At 35.9% G+C, this 23,610-nt stretch overlaps 1 non-coding gene across 1 annotated transcript; it reads left to right on the forward strand.

Moving 5' to 3' along the window:
- The first annotated feature begins 18,884 nt into the window (after window positions 1–18,884).
- TRNAF-GAA (transfer RNA phenylalanine (anticodon GAA)) lies at window positions 18,885–18,957 on the forward strand. The gene has a single exon. It is a non-coding gene; the product is annotated as a tRNA-Phe (tRNA).
- Window positions 18,958–23,610: the final 4,653 nt, after the last annotated feature.

A 23,610-nucleotide genomic window follows, 5' to 3' on the forward strand; every position in this document is an offset into this window, starting at 1 on the left:
TTCGCTCCAATAGATGACGCAATAGTAAGCACATTCCTTTCACGGTTAATCTCCTGGTTGGAGAACAGTAACGATGCTCTATTACTGTAGATAATATTTCACTTCTTTTTTGTCATTTTCTCTAGCACTCAATGATGAAACAAACTCTTAATTCCAATAATTAAAGGCCTCGGGGGTAAATAGTGATAACCCTAAAAATTGGGATTGACAGATTTATGGTTATTAACTGCCTATAAGACATTATCTTTGATTTGGTTATACAGTCTGATCCGTTTGTGTATGGATAATATGTATTTAATTTTTTAAAGCAATTATGATGGTAGGAAAAATTTCTCGCTCGTTATATTATGATTAAACGATGGGAGTTTCAATATATGGCAATCAACAATGCATAAACTGAAATGGCTACTACAAATCAACAGCGGCACAATGTGTTCTTTGTTATGCTAAATTTGAGAGTGTTAAAAGAGTTCTAAGGGAATTTCGACCTGAGTATTGTGTGCGAATGGTGTACGATTCCATATTGTCGTGGTATCGAATATTTGTAGAAGCAGGTTCTATGTTAAAAAAACATGCAGGATGTCGCAGGCGAAACTCAGTAGGAGAAACAGCTTCCTGTTGACTTGGCCCCCAAACTCCCCCGATCTAACCCCTCCTGACTTCTACGTGTGGGGCTTTGTTAAAGACATTGTCTACTCACAGAAACCCAGAAACATTGATGATCTGAGAGTAAAAATTACTTAAGATTTTGAACAAATCATCCCTCTTGTGTTACGACGGACATGGGCTGAATTGCATGACCGTTATGAGTTGTGCAGCATGTGTAATGGGGGTCATGTTGAATTCTGAGCTATCTCCCATCTTTCAGTGTTGTATGCACAAAGTTTCAACAAATAAAGTTCAGTAGTAAATGTTTTACGACGTTTTTATTTTATCCATACCCAAACGGATGACTCTATAAATGTTTACAAAAGATTGGATTATTCTGGTTGAAAAATATGGCAATCCTCTTGTGTTTGCAGTAAAAATTAAAATGTATGCGATTTGTATACGGGGTGTTTCAAAAATACAGGACATAATTTCAGGTATGTATTTCCCACATGCAGACAATCAAAATAGTTCATTACAACATGTGTCCGGAAATGCTTTATTTCCGAGTTATGGCCTTCACAACATTGAAATTCACCGGATCGTTTTTCTTTCCGCAGGTCGTTGCCGTCAAAGGAGACATTAAGAGGGCACTCTGACAGTTCATTCCGAGGCGAAGGTTACATTCAGTGTTGTGTAGGCGTTAGATTGTGCGACGTGTATTCAAATCAAGAGCTGGCAGAGATACACTTCATGTACGGTAAGGCGGACGGCAATGCTGCGCTGGCTCGTAGTTTGTACCAGGAGAGGTACCCACAGCGACAATGTCCATTTGTTCGTCTCCATTACCGTCTGTGCGAGTATGGAAAATTTAACTCTCCTGGTTTGGGAAGGGGACGACCAAGATCTACAACTCCAGAAGTACAGGAGGAGATTCTGGAGGCTGTGAACATGACTCCTTCTATCAGCACACGAAGGGTAGCGTTGCAAGTCAATGTTCCTCATACGAGACTGTCTGGAGACTGTTGAAAGAGTATCAATTGTATCCTTATCATTTGCAACTTGTACAGGCCCTGTCACCAGCAGATTACCCTGCACGAGTTAGGTTCTGTCAGTGGTTCTTGCAGCAGTGTGGTGTAAATCCGAACTTTCCTGCCTTAGTATTATTTACAGTTCACACGAGATGGCATAACAAATTTACACAATCAGCATGTATGGGCGTATGAAAACCCACGTGCAACTGTTCCATCTCATCACCAGGTGCGGTTGTCCCTCAACATGTGGGCCGGTATCATTGGTGATCGATTAGTTGAACCCCATGTACTTGTAAACAGACTTACGGAGCAGGCGTACACAAACTTCCTAGAAAACACCATACCTCATGTTTTAGAAGGCAATCCACTGATCAGTCGTCAACACATTCACTTCTTGCATGATGGCGCTCCTGCACACTTCAGTCGTACGGCTCGCCGGTACTTGGATCGAAGGTTTCCTGATCGATGGATAGGTAGAGGAGGCCCAATTGCTTGGCCTCCACGCTCACCTGATCTGAACCCTCTCGATTTCTACTTGTGGGGCCATTTAAAATCATTGGTTTATTCGTCTCCGGTGCCTGATTTGGAATCCCTTCGGAATCGAATTGTGGCATGTTCTGAGGACATACACAATACTCCTGGAGTTTGGGATCGTGTTCGCAGGTCAATGAGACATCGATGTGAGGTCTGTATTCAAGCAGGAGGTGGACATTTTGAACATCTTCTGTAATGACAACGACCTGCGGAAAGAAAAACTTTGCGGTGAATTTCAATGTTGTGAAGGCCATGACTCGGAAATGAAGCATTTCCGGACACATGTTGTAATGAACTATTTTGATTGTCTACATGTGGGAAATACATACCTGAAATTATGCCCCGTATTTTTGAAACACCCTGTATATGCGTTATCATTATGTACCACCGAAGTATTCAATTTTTAATACTAGGAAATTGTTAAACTATGATTTAGAAACTATTTTAAATTCATTCGAAACTTTCGCAGCCATTGCGAATTATAATATGCATGAATCACGCTGCAATATTGGAGTAATTGGTTTATTCTGTATTCAATATTACCGGCAATGCGATTTGTCACTTAGGTGGACAGGCGCTAACTCCGCCGCAGTAGAAGGCGGAGCGGCCTTATGTTACTGATGCCTGAGGTCGGAGCTGCCGATTCAATAGAATGAGGTTTTTGTCCTTTTCTGCCTCTGCCGCATCACATGTAGCAGCTGGGAATTACAGAGGAGGGAGGAGGGGACGCCGGCCCTCTGACCAGACTGTAATTCAGTTTGTGATAACATAGCTCTACTCTGTTTGAACATTGACCACGAAGAAAAAGCATGATCAGACATCGCTTAGTACAAATCAAACATCTATTAGTAACGTATCATAGAGCTTTGTTAATACAGAACCAGGCCTGCCATTGCAATCAATTAGTCACCTCCGAGCGTCCATTATTTGGGCTACAACAAAAACAGTTGGTAGACCTACTAATACTGTCAGTATTACCAGTACTAATACTTCACTGGTTGCGTCTGTGCTCAAGTGATAGCGCGCCAGGCTTCCGTCCAGACGACTCTGGTACGATCCCCGGTCAGATTGTGATGAAATTTATTGTGAACAAAACAGATATTGTAGAGAGTTTTTCTCGGGTTACTCCCGTTTCCCACTATCATTCCACCAACACTCTCCACCTCCCCTCGTTTCATCTATCATCTTACTTACTGGCTTTTAAGGAACTCGGAGGTTCATTGCCGCCCTCACATAAGCCCGCCATCGGTCACTATCCTGAGCAAGATTAATCCAGTTTCTATAATCATATCCCACCTCCCTCAAATCCATTTTAATATTATCTTCCCATCTACGTCTCGGGTTTTGACGACTAAATTTTTTGACGTGGCAAAGTTGATTAACCTAACTGCATTATCATTACCGGTACTAGTTATGTGTAGGCTCTCTTTTCCAATAGTTAGTTTAAAGATATCCTCCCGTCCTACTTTAGCATTGAAATCTCCTAGTACAATTTTCATGAGATATCTAGGTAACTGATCAAAGTGTGTTCCAATTCCTCATAGAAACTATACTTTATATGGTCGTTTTTCTCTTCTGTAGGGGCATGAGAATTTATAACTACGATATCGCACCATTTACTTTTAAGTACTAAATACGATAACCTATCACTGATAAATTCGACCTTTTTAGTCCTTACTTGATTCTTTTATGGATAAAGTTTCCTGTTCCTAATTGGTGATTATCGTTTCCTTCCCCATAATACAACAAGTAATCTCTTATTTGTATTACGCCGTTCGCATCTAACCTACCTCCTGTACTCTCACGAAGTCTATTCTATATCTAGCTAGTTCTTTTGTTACTAATGTTACCCGTCCTGTTCTATATAGACTTGTAACATTCCAAGTACCAAATCTCAAAACCTTATTCCTTTGCTGTCGTCGTGCCAGAGAATCAGTCCCATTCCGAGGCTTATTTGAAGGTTTCGTAACAAGCTGTTTTGACGGTGATGGGTTGTTAGCCCTTCGTCCAACCTCCAAGCTGGAGGACCACCCCTCATCGGTTGTCCCCGACTGCTTATTCAATATATTCACAGCTACCCTCCATATCTGGAGGCCGTCTCCTCTATCCGCAACCTGAGGACGCGCCATGTCGTGGTGATAGGGACCCACAATACATGGCGCATTTTATCTGCAGTAATAAAAATAGGCTGGGGTGAAGTTTTGGAAGTAGTACCGGTTTCTTATCCTGAAATAGGAAGGGTTTGGTTTTGATCAGGTTACTGGTGTGCGGAGAGGGTTGCCAGCTCTAGAGGAGGGAAATTCAGGACACATAAAAATTTAATAAGCACATAAAAATGAATTTCAATGTAGATACACTTGTCTTTTGACGCTGAATTAAACAATTGAAGAGTCCACTGGAAGAATGATAGATGTCATTTGGAATATATTTTGCAGGAGAACCAATTGAAAGTTTGAAATGTATGTATGTATGTATGTATGTATGTATGTATGTATGTATGTATGTATGTATTATCACTAAAATTGGGTATACACCCGGTGGTAGTGATATAAAATATACAATAATTACAATTACATGAAATAAGATAAAATAAACGTAAATGAAATAAAATAAAATAAACGTAAATCTATAAATAGTAGATGCAATAAACCCAGGACTGTAAATAAAAACTATTCTATAATAATGCCTACGATAAGCAAAAGTAAATTTAACTTATAATTACTTCTATTTCACCCAACTATTACCAATTTAATTTAATTAATTACATATCACCTTAATTAATTACATACGAACTTAATTGCATATCGTCTTAATTAATTACATATCACCTTAATTTATTTACATATCAACTTAATTATATATCAACTCAATTAGTTACATAAAACAACTTAAATAATTACACTGCAACTCCAATTATATTTTCAGTCTAATCTTCTCAACCTTTCCTTAAATGTATTGATTTTAAGAGGACCACCCTGAAAGATTGCCGCAGGTAAGCTGTTCCAGTCTACTGTTGTGCGGTTAACAAAGGAAAATTTTGCCACGTCCGTTCTTTGTTTTCTACATTTAAACTTCCTAATATGATCAGCCCTTCCTAAGTATGATGGTGTTGCTAATCTAGCATTGATGTCGGTCCATGCTTTGTGTCCCATTTGTACCTTAAACAATGCGGCGAGTCTGGTTTTTCGTCGCCTTTACTTGAGAAGTTCCCACCCTAAATCTTTTACTATCTCCTCACCATGTCCCTTCCCCATTTTGACATATTTTACTGCCTTCCGTTGGACCTTTTCTATTGAATCGATTTGGTTTTGTCTGTACGGATCCCAACCTACTGCTCCATATTCCATAATTACAGAATACGCATAGAGAAATGCTTTCCAGGCTTTCCTTGAATGCTTAGCGCTCAAAGCTTAACTGTGATTTTCCGATCATTACTGGAAAATGGCTATCAGTGTTAATGCCATATAATTCTCTATGTGCATTATATATGTCTTAAGCTATGCATTGACAGTCTTGGTTCATTTTCGACAAGAAAGTGACATCCATCATTCTTGCAGTGGACTCTTCAATTAGAATTGCCTTCCACTTATTATTTGGTTGTAGCGGTGAAGCCCTATATTAAAGAACATGCCATATCACCGTCCTTCGCAAGTCTCTCGTGGCTCCGACTTAACGAACGTAGAACTTTACACTCTTTGTCTTTACTCTTTCGAATTCTGCACACTTCAACACCAAATTACCTTTCGTCTCGTTTCTCTTATCTATACTCTAACCACGACGTAAATACCAGATCACTTATCTGTGGCACGCTAAGTATACCTCTTCATAGAACATCTTGTTATTCATCATCTTTTACAATATCCACCTCGCGCCAATGGAATTCCTTGTCACAAAGTATTAGGGGCTGCAAGACAATAAACACCTTTAAGAACAGCTTAAGAGATAACCTTATTAGCATTTCACTCCAATCATACCGATTTAAATTATCACTGACTACATTGGTACTTTTTTCTTTAGACATCATCCTGATTGTGCTGTATTTTAATTGTCTCGTAATAATCTCTTTCTATTATCTAATATTATTTGAAATATATTAACATTCTATGTATTTTAGTTTAATTCTGCTACACAGTTTATTTCAGTGTTTAATTAATAGTTCATAGTATTTTGTTGTTTAATTTGTAAATAACTTTTGTATACATGTAACTCTCATCTAAATCAAATTGTTGGATTCTTTGTAAGTTCATGCATATGTATATACACTTTTTGCTGGTTGAGTGGAAGAGAAGGCCTTACGGCCTTAACTCTGCCAGCTAAAATAAATCATTATTATAATAATAATAATAATAATAATAATAATAATAATAATAATAATAATAATAATAAGTCTGTACACTTTGAAAAGGCATAAGCATTGATATACTCGTACATGTCTCTACACTGACTACATTAACATTGTTTGAAAGAATACTAATTTCTTCTTTTGTTTTTGTTTAATAGTTCTTTGTTTGTTGAAATATAATCAAAAAATTCTCTACATTACGTATTAAAGTTGGTCTTTACCAAGAGTTCTGATTTTACAAGTTCTGGCCTCATCCACCAGTTCATCTCGTCAGTACTTTCTCTTTTTAAAAACTCGCTCCTCATGATCATTGCTAATTGGAAGAGCTTGTACGTGTTCAGCAACTTTCTTTCAGTTTGGCACACTTCTTCTTCTTCTTCTTATTTGGTATTACAGCCCAGGTGGGCCTTAACCTCCTCTATGGCTCTCTTCCATCCTTCTCTATCCATCGCCAACTCCCTCCAATTCCTTATTCCTAATCTATTCACATCCACTCGTACACAGTTCCACCATCTTGTTCTCGGTCTTCCTCTTAATCTGGTTCCATATGGGTTGTTATTGAAGACAATCTTCACTTTCCTTGTTGTTTCCATCCTTGTGACGTGTCCCAACCATCTCAGTCTTTGACATCTTATGTGCGCCTCCAAATCCGATTCCTTGTACAGTTCGTATATCTCATTATTATATCTGGCTCTCCATCCATCCACTGTTTCAATTGCTCCGAATATCCTTCTTAAGATTTTCCTCTCAAATACTGCTAGTTGTTTGCATGTATTTTTATTCAGAACCCATGTTTCTATACCATATGTTATAATGGGTCTTATTAGGGTTTTGTAAATCTTGATTTTGATTTCTCTAGATATTATTTTATTTTTAACAATTGGTAAAAGTGAATAATATGCCCTGTTAGCCAGATTTATTCTTCTTTGTACCTCATTCCTTAGGTCATTATTTGCTGTCAATATTGATCCGAGATATGTAAATTCTTTTACTTTTTTAAACTTGTATGTTCCCATTTTAACTTCCTTCACTTGATCATTTTGTCTTTTGGTGACTGACATAAATTTAGATAGTTTGGCACACTACGTGTCTTCAAAACAGTGTCCCAGCGTTCTTCAGGAGTTTGTAGATCTTTCAGTATTGGCATCATCTCTTTCAATAGGCAATACTCTTGGTTCAATGCATCACCATTTTCAAAGTCCAGTTTTGCATTAACATGCAATATATTCACAATTTCAGTAACGTGGAAGTACCATTAGGCTTAGAAAAGTGATTTTCTTAAGAAGTGAAGAATCGCAATCAAATCATTTTTGCAAATAGTCAGTGGCCCTCTGATAGACATTCAGTGGTTCCATCTTAATGAGATGCACATCAGAATCACTCAAGTTATTCAAAATGCTGATTCACTACTAAGCCATTGCAAACTACATCGGATTTCTAATAATGAAATATGAATATGAAATTTCAGAATATAATATTGCAATGAGCAAAATTCCGGACATTAAGCGTCCTCAAAAGAATTTAAAATTTTTCCTGCCAAGACATTTCTAGGAAGACATCGAACACAGTTCCATCAGATGACGCAAATGTCTAACACGAAATTTTCTAATTCTTATACCGTTCTGATACAGACAATGCAATAAGCACACATTCTAAGGGAGAGTTTAGTAGTTAATTTAGACGTTGTTTTACAAAATTGTGCTATGGCATTTATAGGAGTACATTGCACATGACCCGATAATGAAATACTTGCATTTGGCAATGGTTATACAGAGAGGCACATTTTCGGCATTTTCGGGTTGAACCCCTAAAACCATGAAGGGATTGGGGTACTGTGTAAGCGAGGTGGAAAGGAGGAAGTGTAATGTAGAAATACGTTGGATACCATTGAACGTGGATTAAAACCCATTCGGTTTTTGGACTGACGAGGAAGGGGTTGATTTCCGCTAAAATCAAACCACTAAAGCTATTGGTAGTGCCATGATGTGGTCTGAAGAGGAGGGAGAGGGTTTTTATATGTCCAAACTCACACGGATGTAGATATGTCGTCTGATAGCTTATAAAAATAAACAAAAGGAAATGCATTATCAGAACACTTTATTGCCGCCACCCTTTCTTCCAATTATCGCACCCCTATTTCAATATGTGTCTTTCGTACTCACAAGGAGAGGACACGCTCTGTATATCACCGAATTAAATCAGATTTTGTGACATGAAAGTACAAGACACACTGTTTAAAGTCATACCTGGTATAGGTGGCCAATGACCCCTCGTTTTGGAAATATTGGCTATTGTTTATGACATTCTTCCGTTAGGTGCCTAATAGGAAAGTATTAGGCTGTGTAACGGCGTAGTTCATGTGGTTGGATGCTGAGTTATCATCCAGGCAACCCGAGTTCGAATCCTAATGCCTCCTAATTTTTTAAAGCTTGATATTGTTGTTGTTATTATTATTGTTATTATTATTATTATTATTATTATTATTATTAGTATTATTATTATTTTAATTCACTTTCAGTTGTCAGTTCCTATATTGAAAGCCATGTTGAAATATGCTTGATATCCATCAAAATTGGTAAACGAACGAGAAGTGTTTGTGAATGTGAAAGATGTCTGTTTCGCAGCAGAAGTGTGGAAAAATGTGTGTGACTGTGGACAACCTTCTTTCATTTGCTGTGCATGGTGCAGGAAATATGTATGTTTTGTGTGTTTTTATGACATCATAATGAATCGGGCACAAAATTAAATGGAATAGCTAGTACAGAAATAGAACAGACGCCAGTGACACATCTTACCTTCCTACGTGAGCAGTATTTCATTGTTTATCCTTTACAATACAATGTTAGTTAATTAGTAATTTGTTTAAAACATGATGAAGCATTCAATACATTGAGAAATATGATTTAGGTATGTAAATAGATAACTGTGATCACAATATTAATCATTATTAAAAACAAATATAGGACCAGTTAAGAGTCGAACTCAGGTTGCCCGGATAACAACTCAGCATCCAACCATATGGGCTACGCTGTTATACAGTCTAATGCTTCCCCATTGAGCACCTAACGGAAGTATGTCACAAACAATAGCCAATATTTTCAAAACGAGGGGTCATTGGCCACCCATACCAGGTATGGCTTTAAACAGTACGTCTTGTACTTTAATCTCACACAATATTATTCCATTCGGTGATATACAGAGCGTGTCCTCTCCTTGTCAGACATAAAACGAATGAATTTAAAGTAGCGGTTGGTTCCATTTGATTGTCAACTTTATACTTAACCAACCATTCAACAGATTTGGAACTTTTAACGCTTAGAGATTTACAGAGGTTAAAATATAAACGTGATATCAACAGTTTGGACATATTAGCTTGCAACAGCATTAATATCTGTGTCGTCAACTATACAGTGAACTGTTAGTGTGGCTTTGCAAGGTTTCATGTGGGGCTGTAAATTTTCCGGCTTTGATCCCTTTCTTTCACATTTTACTCGGAACGCTGTAACATGTATCGGACAATACCCCATCATTAATACTGGTACTAACGCCCTTTCATCTCTGTGATGTTGTGCGTGAACGTTATTCCTAATCTGTCATTTTTTGTGCACAATTATTCCATCTAAATGTTTTGAATGCAGTATGAGCGATTCTAGGGTATTCGAATTACAATCACATGAACAATCCAATATTTAATTCTATCCTGTAATAACCTGAAGGCTCGAATTGCCACATACATGAAGGCATCAGAATAACATTATCTTGGTTGTTTCAAAATTACATTTTCATTGGCTGGCTTAGATATTATAGAGCCAATGAAATATCGCAGATATGTGTCCTATTTTAATCTTTTGGACGGATTAATATCTCATATGAAAATAAGTTTCTTTTCGTAATATTATTAATGATAATATAGTGAGTTTTATAGTGAATATATTTTATATTACTACTGTATTATTATTATTATTATTATTATTATTACTATTATTATTATTATTATTATCATTATTATTATTATTGTACTTTCATGACCATGTTGATCACTTATTTAATCATTCACTAAGAATGCTTGGTCTCATCAGGTCTATTACTTATTCCTTTTCCTCTCCTGATACACTATTTACATTATATTATGCTTTAGTAAGGTCTAAATTAGAATATGCATCTGTTGCGTGGAACTCTATTACGTCTACTGATTCGGCTAGACTAGAAAATATCCAAAGAAAATTAATTTCTCTTCGTGCGTTCAGATTTGTACCCAACTCCTCTTCTTTAAATTATGAACTATCTAGTAAATATTTTAACTGTACCAGTCTGTATTCGAGACGTCAGGATATTGATTACACTTTCTGTAGTAATGCTATTAATGGTGTCATTGATTGCGATTCTTTTATACATAACACCTACCTTAGAATTCCCGTGAAAGTTTTTCGTGGCCAAAGAATTTTCTTCACTAAATTAATTAAATCCCTTTCTCCAATAGCCAGATGTATTAAAAGTGCCAATTTGCAAGATCTGATTAGATTTTACTTATGCATGATATATCCTTACTTGTTATTTAATATCTTTTATTATTTGTCAGATATTGCTATTTATTTTGTTACTTTTGGTGAATGGTTAATGTTGACCATTATATTGATTGTATTTCATCTCACTTCCATTTTCTGTCATTCATTCTCATCATCAATTGTTCTGTTTTGTTTTTTGTTTTGTGCTGAACTGTAATTGGCTTTGTGCTGTTGTTTTGCACATTAACATTCGAAATAAATAAATAAATAATAATAATAATAATAATAATAATAATAATAATAATTATTATTATTATTATTATTATTATAATATTCGCCCATACAAGACCTTGGTGAGACATGTACTTTGTTACTGTAGTGAGGCATGGACATTGAGGAAGAAAGACGAAAGCAGAATAACGGCTAATGAAACGAAATTTATGAGATATACAGCGAGATATACGAAATGGGATCACAAAGGCAATGAAGATGTAATGGAAGAATTACAACTAGAACTTGTAATTAATCACGTAAAAGATTATCAGAACAACTGGATAAAATAAATCATCTGTATCGCAAGCATAGAGATAGAATCCCAAAATTCATGCTCCAATATCGTCCAAACGGAAAGAAATCTCTCGGTCGTCCAAAGAAGCGCTGGATTGAAAATTCAACTGTGTAATCGTAACAGACCAAATACTTGAAGGGAATAATAATAATAATAATAATAATAATAATAATAATAATAATAATAATAATAATAATAATAGTAGTAATAATAATATTATTATTACTATTACTATAATTACTATTACTTACTTACCTACTGGCTTTTAAGGAACCGGGAGGTTCATTGACGCCCTCACATAAGCCCGCCATCGGTCCCTATCCTGAGCAAGATTAATCCAGTCTCTATCATCATATCCCACCTCCCTCAAATCCAATTTAATATTATCTTCCCATCTACGTCTCGGCCTCTCCAAAGGTCTTTTTTCCTCCGGCCTCCCAACTAACACTCTATATGAATTTCTAGATTCGCCAGTACGTACTATATGCCCTGCCCATCTCAAACGTCTGGATTCGATGTTCCTAATTATGTCAGGTGAAGAATACAATGCGTGCAGTTCTGTGCTGTGTAACTTCTCCATTCTCCTGTAACTCCATACCTCTTAGCCCCAAATATTTTCCTAAGCTCCTTATTCTCAAACACCCTTAACCTATGTTCCTCTCTCAAAGTGAGAGTCCAAGTTTCACAACCATACAGAACAACCGGTAATATAACTATTTTATAAATTCTAACTTTCTGATTTTTTGACAACAGACTGGATGATAAAAGCTTCTCAACCGAATAATAACAGGCATTTTCCATATTTATTCTCCGTTTAATTTCCTCCCGAGTATCATTTATATGTGTTACTGTTGCTCCCAGTATTTGTATTTTTCCACCTCTTCGAAGGATACATTTCTAATTTTTATATTTCCATTTCGTACAATATTTTCGTCACGAGAGATAATAATATACTTTGTCTTTTAGGGAATTACTTCCAAACTTATTTCTTTACTTTCTACAAGTAAAATTCCCGTATATTCCCTTATCGTTTGTGGATTGTCTCGTATTATTATTATTATTATTATTATTTTATTAATATTATTATTATTATTATTATTATTATTATTATTATTTTATTAATTTTATTATTATTTTATTATTATTTTTTTATTATTTTATTATTATTTTATTATTATTTTATTAATATTATTATTATTAATATTTTATTATTATTATTATTTATTATTATTATAATTATTATTATTAATGATATCGTGATTTTTATAGCGAATATACTGTACATTATTACTGTATTATTATTATTATTCATTATTATTATTATTATTATTATTATTATTATTATTATAATTATTAACGATATCGTGATTTTTATTGCGAATATACTATACATTAATACTGTATTAATATTATTATTATTATTATTATTATTATTATTATTATTATTATTATTATTATAATTGTTATTATTATGACTAGCCATACCCGTGCGCTTCGCTGCATTTGTTAGAAATAAATACCAACTTTAAATCTAAATATAGTTTTGTAGTCACTTAGTGAATAATAGATTTTTGTATGTTGTAAGTTGTTTGCTCCTAAATGATTTTGAAAGTTGTATTTAAGACTATGAATTTAACTGTTATTATCATACAATACTTTCTGGAGTTGTTCAGTCAATTCTACTTTTAAGATTGATATAATATGAGACATTATAGACAATTGATCAGCGGCTGAAATGAAATATACTTCTAAGATCTCAAGGTTGTTACAATCAGCTGGAACAAGATTTCCAATTAAATGATAACTCAATGCTTGAACTTTTAATAATGGCGTAGAATTGACTTTATGTATTTCTTTTGCGCCAAAAGATGGCACTTGAAATAAGGTGTTTTACTGTCTTACATTATTTAAAAGGTGTGTTGATAACGGATATACTCCGATAAGTAAGTTTTTTTTAATTGGTTGTGGGGACTCTTGAATCTCAGAAGGAACAACTTTTACAACAGCGTAAATAATCCATTTAGTTCATTACCCTATTTTTTTGAATTGCGTTTATAGCATAATTTATTAATTTTATCCATTTTAACATAATTCAAATGAGCATAGTTAATATTTTGATTATAAAGTAAAGGAACTCTAAGCTAACGTAATATTACTGCATACTAAATCAATACATTCTCCTTGTTTCCTTTAACTCTCCGAGATCAAAATGAATGTGATACAGAAATATTATTATATAAGAAACACAGAAAACGAATATGAGTAAATGATGAGCGCAGGAGAACTATTTCGTGACACTTTGTACAATAACTCATTCTCAGTGAGCTCAACGGTAAAATACTAATTTTTACTCCATATGTGCTGTATTCTTGCTCCCAGGAAAATACTCATCTTTACGACAAAGCTTTTAAAAATATTATTATGTCCTGTGGACAAAAGGAAACAGAAGTCTATAAAATTAGAGTATTTTATATGGGCCAATTAAAGTTTAAATTATCAAGTAATATAATTATGACAGAATATCAATTTTTATGTCTTGATTAGTGTGATATGTAGCTAATCGGCAATGTATGCAATGGAACTAGATTTGTTCACATTCCGAACTACCTTCCCTCTCAAAATTAAACAGGTTTTTCTTACTATGTTTGTTTCTATCCATTGTTTTCACATGCGATGTGGGAACATTATCAGAAATGCGATATATGTTGTTGTCTTCTAATGCCAGGCGTTTGACAATAAAGTCATTTGACCTCTTGCACTCCAGTATTTTTCAAAGATATTATCATGGTCAGCCACTGAAGCACAGATTTTGAGGTGTTCCGAATCCATTTCTTGGTTTGAGTTGCACAATGGGCAGTTAGGGGACTGATATATTCCAATTCTATGCAGATGTTTGGCCAAACAATCATGACGATTTTCGTGGTAAATCGGGAATTAACAGTGGATTATGATGCAGAGAGTTCCATGTTTTCCCTTGTGATTGTATCAAATTTTGTTTGTTGAAGCCTAAGTATGTAGATTTAATAAATCTTTTCACAGAGTAATATGTAGATTTAGTAACAGGTCTGTAAGTAGCAGTGCTGCCATTCTTTGCTAAAGCATCCGCATTCTCGTTTCCCAGGATTCCGCAATGGAAAGGTATCCATTGGAATACTATTCTTTTATTGAGTGATATTAATTGAGAGAGCATTTTAGTTATTTCTGCTGTTTGAGATGAAGGTGTATGTTTAGAGATTATTAATAGAATAGGTGCTTTGGAGTCTGACAATATAACTACATTCTTAAATTTACTGATGTGGCAGAGAAGATTCCTGAGACTTTCACTTATTGCAATGATTTCTCCATCAAAACTTGTTGGTCTATACCCAAGAGATCTATAAAGTGAGAAGAGACAGCACGTAACACCTGCACCTGCACCTTGTTCTCTGGAGATCAAGGATCCGTCGGTGTATAAATGAAGCCAGTTTTGTGGGGAGTACCTAATATTAATTGTCTCTAAAGACAATTGTTTCATTATTTTAGTGCTTACTTCTGATTTCAGTATTTCTTCTGTTAAATTTAGATTATATTCTGTATTTAATAGAGTTAAAGGGTTTGGTTTAATTTGTAAGTTTTCTTTTAAATTTGGGATATTGATTTTCTGTTTTAATTCTTGAACCATGGATATGAAACTTTTTTGAGTTTTCAATCTACAGAGAGGACTGTATGAATGCGAATTGTTTCCTGGTAATCTGATAAGTTTTTCATATTGAAACAGTACTTTTTCTTCTATTGTCATTTTGATGCTGTTAACATTAGTGAGGGATCTCATAAATGCGATATATGAATAAATACGTACATGTTATACTGCCTTTATACAGATTTCCACCATTGTATTACTTTGTTCAAAGCTCCTTATTCTAATGCAACTCCTGTCTCGAGATATATAATTAAGAGTGAAACAAATTCAAATTTAGGAATATGTATGATAAGAACTTTCTTGAGTTAAATTTTAATGTGCCTTGTTAACATGTTTCGACTTATTTTGGGTCATCTTCAGATCTGGTCGTTGTTCGTCTTGGCGCCTCTTGTTTCCTGTGAGGATGCGTTCGTAGTGTAGACACAAAGAGTGTATGTGTTTTGAAATTGAGTTGTGTGCTGAGAATATCGTTGGGGTGTGTTTTCGCGTGTCTGTATATTTAATATTGTTCTAGTGTGTTGAGTTTCTGGCTTTTTGGTTGGATGTACAGTATTTCCATGTCTGTATTGATGTCTCTGTAGGTGTGGTTGGCATTTATGATATGTTGAAACTTAGGTTTTTCATAATGAATTGAATAATTGCTGCTGTTCCCCAGATTCAGTGTTAAGTTAAATTGTAGTAGTTTCTCATGATGGAATAGCTACTCGATATAATACAGATATATGATACATATTTCACTTCAAGTCAGTTCGTGTTTATCGGAGAGTGTGATTATATAATTATATTGTGGTGCTGCAATTGGTTGCGCAGATTTTTAATAATATATGCGTCATCAGGCGTGATATAATTGCAGCTTGCTGGGAGAATTACATGGATGTTCGCAATAATGCATGACTGTGGAATATTTTTTGATACAGTATCTCACTTCCTCTATATTGGAATGATAGGCCTCCTCATTTCTGAAATAATTACATCGACAAACACAATAATCTCTACAGTGATTTTTATACTCGTATTTTGAATTGCAATGTTTTTACCATTTTCGCATTGTATCATATCGCAGTAATGTGGCATGACACGACTTATTTCAAAGTATATTCACTGTTACTAGCATGAAAACTAGTATATTCTAAGGAGAGGCATAACCATACTTTCGTCAATTAGCTGAATTAATAACACCGAGTGTCTCACGATAATGTTTACACATTTTGAACGTTAATAACTAGAACAAAAACAACAGAAATTATGAGTCTTTATATTACAAAACTGTAATGTTGAAGATGTTCAAAATGACCTCCATTGGTAGCAATACATCGTCTGGCAACGCTCTGGAACAGATCGAAAAAACATGTGATATGATTCACAGACAGTCACAACAGTCTCTCTCATGGCATCCAGCGTACGTGGTTTTGTGGCGTAGTCATTGTCCTTCAGCGTTCCCCACAGGTAGAAATCGAAGGGCGTTAAGTCGGGAGATCTGGGTGGTTACTCGCCTATCAACAAATGTTTCATCCAGGAATTCCCGCACGTCTCGGTGGTAATATGACGGTGCACCATTTTGTTAATAAAAAACAACAATCTTCATCTGAGTAGAGCTGCTAAACAGCTGGCACAATTGTTTCCCGCAACATGTTAAGGTATGTTCCATCTGTCAGTGTTCTTCAAAAAATAATGATCCTCTGACAGCCTACCACACCACACTGATAACCCAGGAAGATTAACAGCATGTTCTTCCTTAACATAAGGATTATCTCTTGCCATGTACTGTCCGTTACTCAGGAGAAGACGAGCGGAAAGAATGTGACCTTCTTGACTATCGCTGCTGATTATTATAAACATCGCTCAGATAAGCATCCCAGTAGCCAGGTTATTACTCGTGCAGGAAACATGAGTAACAATGCGTATGGAAATTAAAGTTAAGTTGAACAGAAGGAGACCTAATGTTTCCGCTTACTGCAGTACAAATATTGGACGTGTTGTCGTACGTTATCTGTTCACATCCCTTCCTCCTCAGTCCGCTCTCGTCTTCTCCTGAGTCACCGACAGTACACACAGTTGTGTCGATTGATGGTTCTATTCAATTTGAAAGTCGCCTCATCAGACCATAAAATCAAATCTGTAAACTGTTCTTTATCGCAAATCCATTCACAAAATTGGAGGCACCTATCTGGATCGTCCTCATTCATTACTTGAAGCAACCTAGGATTGTAGGGTTTCCACTTTGCTTGCTTTAAGATGCGATGAAGACTTGATTTGCTTACACCTGACTCATGCCAAGCTTGCTATATCCACTTCTAAGGGATTCTTGTGAAAATTTGTAACACTGCTTCCACCGCAATTTCGTCCGCTACATAGTCATATTAACACTCGTATTTACTTACTGGCTTTTAAGGAACCCGGAGGTTCATTGCCGCCCTCACATAAGCCCGCCATCGGTCCCTATCCTGAGCAAAATTAATCCAGTCTCTACCATCATATCCCACCTCCCACATTGAGGAAGAAAGACGAAAGCAGAATAACGGCTAATGAAACGAAATTTATGAAATATACAGCGGGATATACGAAATGGGATCACAAACGCAATGAAGATGTAATGGAAGAATTACAACTAGAACCTGTAATTAATCACGTAAAAGATTATCAGAACAACTGCATAAATAATCTGCATCGCATGCATAGAGATAGAATCCCAAAAGTCATGCTCCAATATCGTCCAAACGGGAAGAAGTCTCTCGGTCGTCCAAAGAAGCGCTGGATTGAAAATTCAACTGTGAGATCGTAACAGACCAAATACTTGAAGGGAAAAATAATAATAATAATATTATTATTATTATTATTATTATTATTATTATTATTATTATTATTATTGCTATTACTATAATTACTATTACTTACTTACCCACTGGCTTTTAAGGAACCCGGAGGTTCATTGCAGTCCTCACATAAGCCCGCCATTGGTCCCTATCCTGAGCAACAGTAATCCAGTATCTATCATCATAGACTATACCAACTCCCTCAAATCCATTTTAATATTAATTTCCCATCTACGTCTCGGCCTCCCCAAAGGTCTTTTCCCCTCCGGCCTCCCAACTAACACTCTATATGCATTTCTGGAATCGCCCATACGTGCTACATGTCCTGCCCATCTCAAACGTCTCGATTTTATGTTCCTAAATTAACACTCGTACTCAAAGAATATTGGTTCAACTTGATTTATAACTTTTGTCTTAGAACCCACTGTTTAAAGAAAACAATTCCAACAACAGCTTTTTATATGACAAACTTCCCTGTGCCTGCACTAAGGTGGAAAGGCATATGAAACCTCTAGATTTGTGCTTAGGACAAATATATTCAACATCTGCAGAAAGGAGATAAATATTTTCTTTCTTGCCAGGAAACTCATTATAGTAGCGTCCTAAGATGTAATATTTGAGGAGAAAAATTCGCTCCGGCGCCGGGGATCGAACCCGGGTCCTTGGTTCTACGTACCAAGCACTCTGACTACTGAGCTACGCCGAATTCAATCCACAGCACCGGATCGAATCTTCCTCCTACAGGGTTGTTTCCCTTTTTGTGGCCTGACTCCAAGTTGGGCACTGTAGGAGGAAGATTCGATCCGTTGCTGTGGATTGAATTCGGCGTAGCTCAGTGGTCAGAGCGCTTGGTACGAAGAACCAAGGACCCGGGTTTGATCCCCGGCGCCGGAGCGAATTTTTCTCCTCAAATATTAATTTTCACAATAAGAGATATATTCTGTTGGACCAATTAATAACATCTTTAGTAAAGTCCTAAGATTTTTTTAATTTACACCACTGAAATAAATTGATGTTCATTTATTTGTTCGTTCTTATCTCATCCCATTACAGTTGAACATGTTCAGAGGATATTTAATCAGTTACGATTGGTTACTCAAATAACGTGGAATGAATAACAGCGCAGTGCGTTTCAAGTCCTTTGCTCTTCAAAAAGAAAACTATTCTCTTCACCTCTTAATTGTCAAAAATTACTACGCCGTCCAGTTACAGCGGGACAGTGTCGCCACTCGTAAATCTCTACAAAACATTTTAAGTGTGGCCGAATCCCGAATTTCTATCAAGCAGAGTATTTGGATGGCCATAGCGCGGCCCAGAGACAAGTAGGGTGCATCGAACGATCGACCCGCCAATTGGAATGGAATTTCCAATTGATACTAACAAAACTCACTGCAACAAACGCACGGTATAATTGGGAAACTTTACAAAGCTGTAAAACTACTCAAATGTTTAGCTACACAATGTTAAACTCTCATAATGAGTTACGCAGGTCGTCTGCAAATGTTAGTGCAGAACAATGAGGCAATGAAATGCACCCAAGATTTTACGTTCCCCATGTGCGGGCTTACATGTGAAACATAGGGGAATTGTGACTCCTTATTCTGTAGTAAGTCTGTCTAAAGTGACCACGACACAGAAACGAATTTATTATATTTTTCTATTAAGCTGTAAGTAGTTCAGATTTGAAATTAAAATTAATTTTGGTGTTCAATAGTCCCTATCTCTGTGCTTGCGCTAGATAGGAAATAAAGTAATACTGGCGCGTGAAGGCATGGAATACCAGTGTTAGTATTAGTATTTATTTTTTTTTTTAGTATTAGTATTTATTTATTTAACCTGATAGAGATAAGGCCGTCAGTATCTGAGTGCCTTCAAAATGTATAGGGTCTACAACACAATACATATTTCAATTAATACATATATAGTAAATTAAGAATTTTTACTTTAAATTTTTACTATAACCTAATTTTTAATAAAATTAGAACCATGCGTGGACTAATATAAATACATTAAACAACGTGAGACACAAAATGACATTTATACATTTTATAATGTATAGGAGAACAAATGGGAGAAAAGGTACAGTGCATCAGTTATTCATAGATTTCAAAAAGGCGTATGATTCGGTTAAGAGAGAGTGTTTTATATAATATTCTTATTGAATTTGGTGTTCCCAAGAAACTAGTTCCATTAATTAAAATTTGTCTTAGTGAAACTTACAGCAGAGTCCGTATAGGCCAGTTTCTATCTGATGCTTTTCCAACTCATTGCGGGCTAAAGCAGGGAGATGCACTATCACCTTTACTTTTTAACTTCGCTCTAGAATATGCCATTAGGAAAGTTCAGGATAACACAGAGGGTTTGGATTTGAACGGGTTACATCAGCTTCTTGTCTATGCGGATGACGTGAATATGTTAGGAGAAAATCCACAAACAATTGGGGAAAAAGCGGAAATTCTACTTGACGCAAGTAAAGAGATAGGGTTGGAAGTAAATCCCGAAAAGGCAAAATATATGATTATGTCTCGTGATCAGAATATTGTACGAAATGGAACTATATAAGTTAGAGATTTATCCTTCGAAGAGGTGGAAAAATTCAAATATCTTGGAGCAACAGTAACAAATATAAATGGCACTCGGGAGGAAATTAAACGCAGAATAAATATGGGAAGTGCCTGATATTATTCGGTCGAGAAGCTTTTGTCATCCAGTCTGCTGTCAAAAAATCTGAAAGTTATAATTTATAAAACAGTCATATTACCGGTTGTTCTGTGTGGTTGTGAAACTTGGACTCTCACTTTGAGAGAGGAACATAGATTGACTGAGGGTTTTTGAGAATAAGGTTCTTAGGAAAATATTTGGGGTTGAAAGGGATGAAGTTACAGGAGAATGGAGAAAGTTACACAACGCAAAGCTGCACGCATTGTATCCTTCACCTGACATAATTAGGAACATTAAATCCAGATGTTTGAGATGGGTAGGGCATATAGCACGTATGGGCGAATCCAGAAATGCATATAGAGTGTTAGTTGGGACGCCAGAGGGGAAAAGACCTTTGGGGAGGCCGAGACGTAGATGGGAAGATAATATTAAAATGGATTTGAGGGAGGTGGGATATGATGATAGAGACTGGATTAATCTTGCTCAGGATAGGGACCAATGGCGGGCTTATGTGAGGGCGGCAATGAACATTCGGGTTCCTTAAAACGAAGTAAGTAAATAAGTAAGTATAAATAAAAGATATAAGGAAAGTAGGGAAAGAAGCTTTGATGAAACTATACAGGTAATTCATAAGTAACTGTACAAAGTTTTTGGATGTAATGTAGAAGTAAAAATAAGACTCGAATGTTTTATACAACTTTTCCCGCAAATTCTTTGTTTCATAGTTATAATTAGAGCTCAGATTTTAGGTTAAATGCCTATTTTTTCTGTAGGGATAAACTAATACTAGTTAATACCTCAATATTTTATATAAAATATGAACGTTTAAAGGCGGTTTTATTACGTCTAAAATGCCTATTTCATCCATTGAGACCTATTTTTTAAGATTTTAGAGCCTGAAATTGTCTATTCCTATTTGTTAAGTATATATTTTTAAATTTTCGTCCAGGAATGAAAGGGAAAGATTTGAATGTCGTGGGGTAGGTATGGTTCAAATATCATGTAATAGTTTGATTGTCGGAATGAAGAAATTCCTGGAAGGTGTCTGGTTTTGTTGATCACTTGAGCAGACAGTAGAAATGTGATGAATCGGGAGGAATGACAAACATTGTTAGATTTAAATATGCATCCTTTGCTTCGGTATAATTGAGAAGAATGTTTTATTCTTATAAGATGGTTCTGATTAAGAAAAGGCATAGTTTCACAATGCAAAATTAGAGATAACGTTGTGATTTGTTGCAATTCCAATTTTATTAATATTGAGTTAATTGTAAATTCATTTTTACATTAATGAATTAATTAGTTGTAGTATGAGCACTTGTGTATTAGCGGCCTTAGAGGAATGAAGCCAATGAACTCATTAAAAATTACCTAGGTGCATGCCTGAATTCATAATTTAAGACTTAACAAAAATAAAGTTTCTAATCAGAATATTTTTTTTACTGTTCTAGTCACTGTATACCGTAATGCTTAATACTCACTAATTAATTGAATTTTTATAGTTATTGTAGTTTGTGTGGCTAGAAATTACATTTTAGCTGCATAGGCCTGCCTTGGACTGAAGTGTGGAATTTACCAGACATTGACGACAAAATCGAAAAATTTAACGACCTAGTAATTCAGTTATACGATAAACACGCACCCTTGAAAACCAGACGAGTTGGTAGACGCCCTGCGCCTTGGATGTGCGATGCCATAAAATTACTCATGACAGACAGAGACACTGCTTATCGTAAATACAGACGGAGCAAGGACGAATTAGATTTTAATACTTACAAAGTTTTAAGAAATAAATGTAATCAAGCAGTAAGAAATGCTAAATTACGCCATGCACATTCCCTTATTCTACCTTCGGTCAGTGCGAAAGAATTGTGGCGTAACCTTAATAACCTGGGTCTAACAAAAGCAAAGCCTCGGGTAGATAACATCAACTTGTCACTCAATAGTCTAAATGAACATTTCGTCACTGCTCCACCGGAACCATTACATAAACAAGAGACTCTTGAATTTCTCAGATCTTACCCCCAACCTGTGTGGGATAAATTCTTCTTTAAATATATTAACCCGACTGACGTAATGAAGACGCTGCGACGTATGAAATCTAAAGTCCAAGGTATAGACAATATAAATATCACTCTCCTGTATAAAATAATAGATGTGATCCTGCCGACCGTCACCCATATATCCAATGCATCTATTATGACTGGGTCCTACCCGTCATTATGGAAAATGGCATTAGTGAAACCTTTACTAAATCTAACACACCTTCTACAGTAAACCAATACAGACCGATATCAATTCTTCCCACTCTTTCAAAAGCATTAGAACATATTGTACACGGACAACTTACGTACTATCTCGACAAACACAAACTCCTTGATGACTATCAATCGGGTTTTAGGCATGGACACAGCACTACTACAGCCCTACTTAAAGTGACTGAGGACATCCGTGAAGCTATGCGTAGGGGTGAAGTAACGGCACTAACTCTTCTCGATTTCAGCAATGCCTTTAGTTCTGTTGATATCGACTTGCTTCTTGCAAAGATGAAGACTTTGCACCTGTCACACAATACCTTGAGCTGGATGGACTTCTACCTACGGGACCGCCAACAGTGTGTTTCACTTGATAATCAATTCTTCCAATGGCGATGCACAAAGACGGGAGTGCCGCAGGGCTCCGTATTAGGACTACTACTCTTCTCTATCTACATTAATGACGAATCAAAGAACTTACAGTATTGCCGTTATCACCTCTATGCTGACGACCTACAACTTTACATACATTCCAGACCCAATACGATCAGTGAATCGATTGACAAGTTAAATTGTGATCTAGCCACTGTCTCCACTTGGGCGGCCAATTTCGGACTTGCACTTAACCCAA

Source organism: Periplaneta americana, chromosome 13 (assembly GCF_040183065.1).
Source record: "Periplaneta americana isolate PAMFEO1 chromosome 13, P.americana_PAMFEO1_priV1, whole genome shotgun sequence".
NCBI lineage: Eukaryota > Metazoa > Arthropoda > Insecta > Blattodea > Blattidae > Periplaneta > Periplaneta americana.